Genomic DNA, 10,427 nt, shown 5'->3' with positions numbered 1-10,427 from the left:
GCGTTTTCCACAAAACTGGGTTTTGGTGGGTTTAAAGAAGCGTTCATCCATGATGCAGAGAGAGCCCTCTTCCCCACTCAAGCATTACAACTTGACTGCTCATGTCTGAAGCAGAGGAGAGAAAAGTAAAACCAAACCTATCAGCTTGACAGACCGCTTGACTTGACACAGGACTTTCCTCCAGGCAAAACCACTGAGCAACAGGATGGCCTTTTAACTGACTCCGCAGGAAAAAAAAATTTAGCCCTTATTTCATTTCCACTTTAATGTCTCAAATGCTGAATCTGTCAGTTTTCCGGAGCTCTTCAAAGACTCGGAGCTCAGCATAGGTGACATCAGAAGAGTACTGCAAGTCTTTCAGCAGAGCAAGACAGTAAATAAGAAAGCCACTGGTTTCTGCACTTTATAGTGATTTCTCTCAGTCCCTTTTTCCCTGACTGTCGCAGAGAGTTAGAATGATGAAGCAGAGCTGTGTCACACCCACACAGCAGCAGAGGCTGTTATCTTTTCGCTCACAGTCTACTGCTATTTCTGTTGCCTGTGCCAGTGTTTCTGCATGCGGTGGTATGGCAGTGCATGTGTCTGAGCGTGTTCGGAGGGGGTGAACACACAAGGATGAGCGGGAGTAAGAGGGATGAGACTGAGCCCTGTGGTTGCAAAACATCTTTGTTGACTGGAGAGAATGGCAGAAAAGAAGGATTTGGGGAGGAGAGGTAAAAAGCTTCCAAACGCAAACAGAAATAAAGGCAATTATTTTGAGAACTGTAGTCTTACGATTCTCTTTTCCAGTCAAATGTTCATTAAAATTATGAGTTTTTCAACATTTTAAAAAGAAGCCATGCTGTGCCACTTGTGCAAAACAAAATCATTAAATATTGTTGAGGGTTATCAGCATGCGAGCTTCTGAGCGTCATCAAAAACCGCTGCACTGCAGTGCATGGACTGATTCGCTCATTGCAATATTTCACTTTAAAAGAGCCTCAATGAGACAGCCTTGGCTTTACTAAGAGAGACTTTATTCTCTTTATTTCTTTTTTTTTCTTCCAGAGAGAAGTCAGTGATCAATCTCTCTTTGTTAAAATCCCCCAGACCATAGTAGGGAGTCTCAGGCTTGCACAGGCTCTGATCCAGCTATTTGTGAATGACTCATAGGATAGTGCTTCCCTGTGGCGGGCTCTGTCTTCCTCTCCTCACTCCTACTGTACTCCCATGCTCTCTCCTGCTGTTCTGTTCTCCCTCCCCTGTGCTGTCTCTAATCTCCTTTGCTCAATATTGCAGCCCCCCCACCCTCCCTCTGTCCTTTCTTCACCTGACAGCTTTTCTATCCTTCCAGTGCTCCTCTTTAAACTCACCGCTCACCTTCCTCCCCTTGATCATCTCCTCCCCTCTATATTTTCTCTCTTCTCAGTCCCAGAGATTAGACCAGCCCCAGATCACTGTAGAGGTAACCTAAGGTGTATAGTAAATACATTTAGAGTGCACTGCAGAGAAAGCAGCAGACAAAGCAGCTGTCAGTGTGGGAATGATTATCCAAGCACTACGTGAAAACTACCACCTACTTTGATTTATTTGAAATCTCCAAAGCCTGTTACTGCATGACAGGCTGGTCAAGTCGACAACTGTGGACTTTTCAGTTTGATGCTAAATGGCACACGCAAACCAGACACTGATTCTCACTACTGAAATAATTTATAGCTGCTGAAAGCGCTCAGAAATGCAGCAGCCTTTTTATTTGGATCAGAGTGTCTTTAAATCAGACTTCTCTTGTGAGATTTATTGTATACATCAAGAGATCAGAATAGTTACACCAAAAGGGGTGTCACATGTGCCATGATATGGCTGAAAGAGAGAGTTATAAATATGAGCAGTTTTAGAGATGCATTTTTCAACCCTGGGCAATTTGCCCACAGGGCCATAAATATAATGTTGTTTGTCCGCGTCCTCGAGAACAACATATAAAACTGTGGCTGGAAATTACTTTGTCTGAGCCTCGCTTACATATTTATAAATGAATAATATATAAATGAATCAGATTTATCTATATATTATTCCTAAGACTGTTAAGGTTTATTGTTATTATTGTGCTACAGGTTTAGTTATTAATGGCTCATCACAGTTGCTGCTGGCTGATTTATCAATTAATGAGCCAGTTTAGCCTCTAATTATGGTGTGAAGTGCAGTAATGTGCAAAAGTCTTGAGTCACTCCTCATTTCTTCATATTTTGCTGGGAAACATGCACATATATGGATGGAAATACAGTATAAAAGTATTATAATGAGCTTGAAAGTCAGTGTTTGATATGACCACCTGTATTCTTCAACACAGCCAAAGTTTTCTTTTAATTTCTTTAAGCAGTCTTCAAGTTCTCCAGGCTTCTTTAAGGACAATCAGAGCTCTTCTTTGGATTTTGGCTGCCTTTTGTTCCATCAAGATGATGTTTTTCTATGTTTGTATTGCATTGACAGTGCATTTTGGATCTTTGTCATGCTGACAAATACAGCCATTGCCAAACCAGATTCTTTCCAGATGGTTTCTGTGTTCCTAATTCCCCCAGTTCAATCAATTCTGACAACATCCCCAACGTCACTGGGTAAAACGCAGCCTCAAACAGACCCAAATATCCATACATATATAATGATTTCAATTTTAAAAATTTACATTTTGTATTCTTCTCTCCATCAAACCTGTTGCTGTTGATTTTCACTCTAGTTCTTGTGTGTAATTTGGCACACACCAGGTTTTTCTCACTTCCTTAAAAAGGTCTGCTTGAACCCTTTTAAGGCTTCTTATTTTAAAATGTTTTTTGTGAACAGCACGTAAGTGAACAGTAGGTGCATCAATTAAGGAACGGGATAAGGCTGCTTATCTGTTATGTGTATGTGTGCTTTTTTTAATGAATAGTAGGTGAATGTTAAGTGGATTATTAAACATTCATATGAAAATGGTCAGGTTCAAGAACTGCAATGAAAATGAGTAAAATGACTGAGAGCGCAGTCCTACGACAAAATCACATTATTATGTCAAACTCCTTGGAAATAAAATATAAAGGAATGTCGGGTTGCCCGAGCCTTTTTCTCTAGGTTAGGCAGTTGTCACTTTAGTGTACAGGCAGTTAAACTGCACAGGCGCTAGTTTTATTAGTTGTAGACTGGGTTATTTATCTTCTCAGTCTTTGTATTTTGTGCTGCCATATAGAATCAAATAAAATCAGCAAAATACCCCTGACAGTTTCAATTTCGAGTTGTTTTTGTCTGTAATGGAAATGCATTTTTATGAGGAACAGGCTGTTCCAGCATGAAGCAAACAGTAAATAAGGCTCCCTCTGCAAGGGTATAATGATATTCAGTACACCGGACTCCCCCCTGAGAAGGCAGTACTATCATTCTGTGGGCACTCAGCTCATCTGCATTTTGTATTTGTTGAATGCTCATGGTGTTTTTTCACATTTTCACAATGCCTCAAGGTTAAATCGCCACTGTGTTCGTTAGTTTAACTCTAAAACAAACAGGTAATGCAAATATGAAATTGTTCTCTTTCTTTACAGTAAATTTGATGCAATAATTAAGATTATCAATCACATTTATTTTGTGAGTCGACGGCTATCTCAGCTGACAAGTCTCCAATACATTATCTCATATAGGTGGTAATGGGAAACCACCCACTGCTCCACTCTCGCTTCATTACAGTGCTCTGAAAATGCACTTTCTTTTATAATATCATTCCTTATCGGAAGCCTAATGATGATTTATAGCCGATAGGAGAACGTCTAGAGAATTGTGGCGGTGAGTGGGTTTGTGCTGTTGAGCGAGACCTGAGTTGTCGCCCCGAGGTGAGAGCAGTTCGTTTTGAATAGCAGAGCAGAAAGCTTACAAAGAGGTGTGCAGTTAGTGGGAGAAATGATTCGGAGTCCGAATCTGAAAAGAAATGTGTTTGCAGCTGACCTGAGCTCTACGCATTGATGGATGTCGTTCCACCCACCACTGCCAGACATGAAGGCAGCTCACCTTGCTACCAGAGAGAGGCTGTTTTAATTGGGAAAAGCTGGCAGTTCTGTGATGACATAGTATGAAGACATCTGGTTCTGGTTGGTTTCCAGGTCAATGCTGAAGCTGCAGTCCACCCTGATCTCTTATTAGAGTGGGTAAAGCATCTGCACACCTCTCTCCTCACCCTGATGAGCAAATTAAAAACAGTCTGAGCAGTATTACCTCTTGACCACACTGAGCTCTGACCTCATTATGCACCCAGAGTTAATTTGTTTATGTCGGAAATGAAAAGCTGTCATTTCTTAATATAAAAGGGGAAACTTTTAGTATTTATTTTGGCTCAGTTTTATATTTTCAGCAGTGAATATGTTGACTTTTTTTTTTTTACTGTGCCAACTTCATCATTTGACAATGTATTACAGATCTGTCCAAGACTGATGAACACATATTAACAAACTAAAGAGCCAACAAACTAAATAGATGTTACCAATATTTAATTTAGCCGTGTTAAAGAAATAGTTCCACTCCGTATCAAGTACAGCTGGCAGTAACAGTAGGAAGGGTCTCTCATTCCCAGTTCATAATATATGGATCCTTGTCAACGACCCCTTGACCTTACATGCCAACACATTGGCATCTAAGCCAAACGATCTCTTTCTAAACCTAAGCATTGGCTTTCACTGGCACTAAAAGAAAACCAGTAATCACAGCAGCATTTGTGGGGGGCAGCACTAGTTCTGAGGACAAGTGTACAGAAGATCCATAGTTTCTTAGCTTGTTCTGAATTTCTTCACATCTTTTCTCTATTTCACTTGATCACTTCTCATTTAAGGACAGAAAGCCTTTTGACCACATAGTTTTAGTTTGTTGTCCTCCACTTATTCATATAGATTATATGTTTATACAGCTATGGCTGGAATTTAGAGAAAATTCATTGTTCATTGTTCTTTCCCCACATTTTGACTGGATGTCTATTATGATGGTCAATCTTTGGTTCTGAATATAAATTAAATTTTGAATGAACAAAATGAGTTAAAACGTGTTTGCATTAGAGTAAAGATGTGCTGATCGCAAATGGTTTTGAGCAAACTGTCTGCTGGTAGAAAAGTAAAGAAGTAAAGTGTTCCTCTAAGTGTATTTAGTCGATGTTTAAATATCTTTTTTTCTTTGTGTGTGTGTGTGTGTTGGGGGGGGGGGGGGGGGGGGGGGGGGGTCGTGTTATCTGCCACAAATCCAGAATAGCTAATTGGCGTAAGATATTCTGAGCAGAGCTCTCATATGAGTGCTTTTTTTCATATTATACATGTAAAATGTTACATGCACTGTAAGTACGGTGTAATTCTATGTCATTAGCTGTTGATTTCCCTCTTTGCTGCTGCTGCTTGGTGGTTATTGTTCAAGCAGTAAGTGGGTGGGCAAGGGAGGTGTTGCCTCTATCTTAGGCTGGTAATTTATGACTCCAGCTGCTGTCTCCCTCTCCCCAGGTGGACAGCTTGATTCCTCAGCAGTGCATCTAATTAGGAAGAGAAAAACACATTTCTGAGGGAGGCACAGTCTATGAAAGGATGGCACTCATCCCTGATTGGACAACAGTTTCTCAAAGGAATAGATGCGTAGATACAAATTAGGGAGCCTGATAAAAATAAGTAAATAAATAAGTAAATAAAATGGAGGAAAAAAACATAAATGTGAGGAAAGTGGTTTTTTGTTTCTAATCTATGATGCACACTGAAATTTCTATTTGTCTTAAAATAGCAGCAACTCGGTGCATTTATGTACGGTCAAGACAGCCTTGTGAAATTCAAACCAAGCATCAGAATGAGGAAGAAAGGTGATCTAAGTGACTTTGAAAGTGGCATGATTGTTGATGCCTGATGGAGTAGTCTGAGTGTTCAAAAAACTGTGGTTTTCTGACATAAACATCTCTAGGGTCTACAGAGAACAATCTGAAAACAAAAATATCCAGTGAGCAGCAGCTCTGTGGACGAAAAGGCTACAGCAGCAGAAGACCACACCAGGTGCCGCTCCTGTGACTACGAACAGGAAACTGCAGCTACAATTCGCATGAGATCAAATTACACAACAGAAGATTGGAAAAACATCAGCTGGTTTGATGAGGATTGATTTCTATTATAACATTTGGATGGCAGGGTCAGAATTTGGCTTTATTAACATGAGAGCATGGACCCATCCTGCCTGCTATTAATGATTCAGGCTGCTGGTGGTGTAACGGTGTGGGGGATGAGTATTGTTACTGACCAGGTCCCTCTTTTCATGATCATAGTGTCTCAATACAGTAGAGCACCTCAGGATGTCGTGAAACCTGAGATCGCCCCAATTAAAGTGGCTCTGAAAGCAAAAATTGGGTCCAAACCAGTACCCGTGCATTGTAGTGACCAGTGAGTGTATTTTGAAAATAAATGAGACTGAGTCTTTTATAGTTGTGGATGGAGTTTAATCTGCTAAGTTGTTTCTGATGTAAGAGCTATAAGTTAAAACAGGTATAATTGCATAATATATATTTAAAAAGGGGCCTAATGTGAACCAACAGAGAAATATAGCCAGAATCTGCAGCTCCTATTGCCTTTTTGCAGCTTTATTGTGAGTTTCATCTCATTTTCAGTAGCCAAGGCCACAATATTTTGGTTCGCTGTCCCTGCTCTCATTGCTTTGTTTTCTCCCACAGCAGGCAGCTGTTTTCAGCAGAGCTCTAAAAAGCCACTATAATCCAGAAGCATAGCCAGATATCACATTAAGAGTGGATATAACAACATCAGATGGGCCTGACTGCAAGGCCCTAAGGCACAGTACTCTTGGCATGTAAAGTAACTTGTTCAATCACTAGGCACCCAAGTGAACAAACAGAAAATAAAGTAATTCCTGATGGAGATATTAGCCTGGCCAGATAGCCACACACCTGCAGAGGCACTGCACTTCCAGGGTTCATATGCAAACATGAAAATAACTTACCCAGAATGACTAAAGTGAAACTATTTCAGGTCAGTTTGAACAGCAGAAAATATTAAGAAATTTCACTTTGTGGGCCAATCTAAGTGAAATTAACATTTTTGCCTAAATAATAAATACCAATAGACTAATTACATTTTAATCTGTACTGCAATGCATTATAAAAATGCAGCAAATCAGGACCAAACATAAGAACATGTATTTTAAGTTTATACATATACAGTTTACAGTGGTTAACTGTTCATGGCAGGGCACTGTCACCCTCAGACCACCAGGAAATGTCCCAGCGCTCCCAGCAGGGTGCCTGCATGTATCAGTGTAACTCTTTTCCTGTCATGTCCATGTCACAGCAGTTTCTCTTCTCCTCCGTGTATGTGTGTGTAAACCCATCTCCTCACACTCATAGTGGAGCCTAGGGCAATCTTTTAGCTGAAATATGAGAACTCCTCTTCCAAACACTTTCTTGTGTATTCGCAGGAACACACCTGCTAAGTGTGAAGCAGCACAAATAAACGATTGCTTAGAAAAGCAAAGAACACTGAGACAGGCAGACACTGAGAGATAATAATAACTTATTACTTTGATGCTTATTATTATGAAATTCAGTATAATAAACTCTGGGCTGCATGACAAATACACACTTGGTTTTAGTTTTTGCATAGATCTCTTAGCCTTGTCAAATCACCCCTTCCTATTATATATTAGTATAAATTTACTAACATCATCTACTCATTATTTTTACATGATGTTATTTAATAAAGTTGCCACAAGCAAAATACACTTGAAATATATTCATTATCTATTATGAATATTTTTTCACTAAAGATGCAGCTAGTATTAGTAACCTAATGCTTAACCTACCTAAAATAGTGCCCCCCAACCCAGTGTCTGTATTTATGTCTGTTCATAATTTCCTATAAAAACAAAATGCTCATGGGATCACAGCACAGTTTTGAATGATACGTGAGTCTAAACTTCACTTTTCTGTTTCTCACATCATTAGTGTGAGAGAACATGAGGCAACATGCGCTGTTTTACCAATTTTTAGGCCTGAACCCCCCCCCCCCCCCTTTCTCTGCTGTGAGCTGAGCAGTATACTGGAAATAGACCATTCCTGGGAGACTGCAATATTTTGCTATTGCTATTTGGGATTATAGCACTTTTAACTTCTTTAACTTTAAGTCAGTGAAAATGTTACAATCGCACGTGATCCATTTTCATGAAACCTTGGTGACTAGGTAGTTATAGTACCTACCTGCTCAGCAGGAAGAGCAGATATTTCCCCATTAGAGATGGTGCCAACAAGAACTTTTTCTTTCTTTGCAGCTGCATGCATCACATCTGCCAGCCAGCCAAGTTCAAGCTGACATCCACGTCTGTGCAGACTTGAACTTTGGATATGAAATGTCATAACATCTACATATTAGTCTCTCAAACCCACAACTCTAGTTGCTACTTGGAGCTCTTTAGCTCATCTGTAGTGGCTCCCCTTTGCAAAAAGCTACATTAATATAAAATAATTAATAATAGAAACTTAACCTTAATTGTTAAATCTATACACATAAATGGTTAGTCATGAGTCCCCTTAGCTATGGATTCAAAATCCCTTAAAAACAAGCCATGGAGAAAATTGAAGAATTTAACTGTGCATAGACAGATGTGTTTTCTGCACATTAGCCAAAATAAAACCTTTATTTTTTTCATTACCCTTGTTATATTTGAAGCTTTTTATTTGTTTGATTTATAAGAATGCATGTAGGACTCAAAGAAGCTATAAAGCTGCATGCCACTTCACGATTGCTCAATTTTGTTTAGTAATAATAATAAGAAGAAAACCGTTTTAGCTATCGACACTCTCTGATTCTATATATTTAGCAACAGCATGGTGTTAATGGCATTGTAATAAAACTGCAAAGCTGAAGTGCTAAATAATCATTAATACCCCACTGTAGAGTAATGTTACATCTATTAGCAAAGTTGATAGGCTCAGTTATACTTAATATACCTTGTAACCGTAATTAAAATGAAAGAGGATCAAATATACTTTCTCTCAAAGTTGGTAAATTCTTTTGTTACATTTTTTTGACAAAACAAACATTTCACCAACAGCTTAAATAAAAAGTCATACATGTCTCTACTGATAGTAAAGTTTACTAATCCCTGTATTAGACATTAGTGTTAAAATATCTGCATATTTAACATTTATTTAAGAGTTGCTACCAAAAGCATATTTGTGAGATCACAGTGACCTTCTAGTGCTTTCCTTATCAAATTCTAATCAGTTCATCCTTGAGTCCAAATAAGCATGTGCACCAGATGGGATCAAATTCTCTCCATACACTGTCTTCAAATAAATGTTACTTTCACAGCCAAAATCTAATCAGTCCATCCTTGAGGCCAAGTGAATGTTTTGTCACAGTTACATGCTGACATCCAGGAAAACATTAGGCCTCCAGGCATGTCTGCCAATGGTTTTGAGGTATACGAAAACATAACTTTGAAAGATTGAATACTGGACTTAGCTGTCATGAACAAACTGTTTATAAAGTCCTCGCTCAAAACATTAGACTGCATATCAATTTATGTTCACAACTTACTGGGAATAGTTATTGCACTGTGCAAGTTATTCGAGTGAGGCATGAGAACTGTGCTGTCTTCCTTCCAATTCGGTGTTACGATACCTACAGAAATACTCTGACGTCTCTGTAGCGGTTGGCTGTATTAGTGATGAGCAGGGTCAGAAGTATAAAGCACTAGTGGATGATTTTGTGGGGTGTGGTCTAGGAGAAATCATCTGCTTCTGAATGTGAATAAGAACGGAGGGATTGTAATTGACTTCAGAAGAAAGAAGACGGCTGTGTGACTTTTGTCCTTGAAATGGTTGATCTGGGCATCAACACTGACAACAGGCCGAACCAGAAGACTAACACAGAGGCTGTAAAGAAAAAGGAGATGAACAGGCGCTACTTTTTCTGTGTGCAGCAAAATAATGGAGATTTTCTATCACTCATTTGTGGCAAGCACAGTGAACTTTGATGGGGGAGCAGCATCGGCGCTGGAGACACCAACAGAATGAATAAACTGATCAGGAAGGCTGGGTCTGTGACTGGCTGCAAACTGCACACTTTTGAAGTTGTGGTAGAGAGGAGGTCACTGAACAAACTGTTATCAATCATGTATAATCCTGACCACCTCTCTGCACCGCTTAGACAGGCAGCAGAGCAGTTACTCAAATAATCTCTCATTTGAAATCTCTTATTTGGATCCACTGCCACAAGGAGAGATACAAGGCATCTTTCACACTGCATGCTCATCACCATCTTTAATCTGTCTGGAAGAAAGTCATCTGCCAGATGTTATTATTGTTATTATTTCATCTAGAAAAAAAATCACAAATATAAATCAAATAATAAAGAATTTCTCATTCATTCATTAAAAATCCAACTGGTATTCTGCCAAAGTTGTCAATATTT

This window comes from Diplotaxodon limnothrissa, linkage group LG20, assembly GCF_057381915.1.
Source record: "Diplotaxodon limnothrissa isolate DT_005_m linkage group LG20, D_limnothrissa_male_GT1.1, whole genome shotgun sequence".
In the NCBI taxonomy this organism is placed as follows: Eukaryota; Metazoa; Chordata; class Actinopteri; order Cichliformes; family Cichlidae; genus Diplotaxodon; species Diplotaxodon limnothrissa.
The sequence above is the reverse complement of the archived record's forward strand: the minus strand, read 5'-3'. Positions refer to the sequence as shown.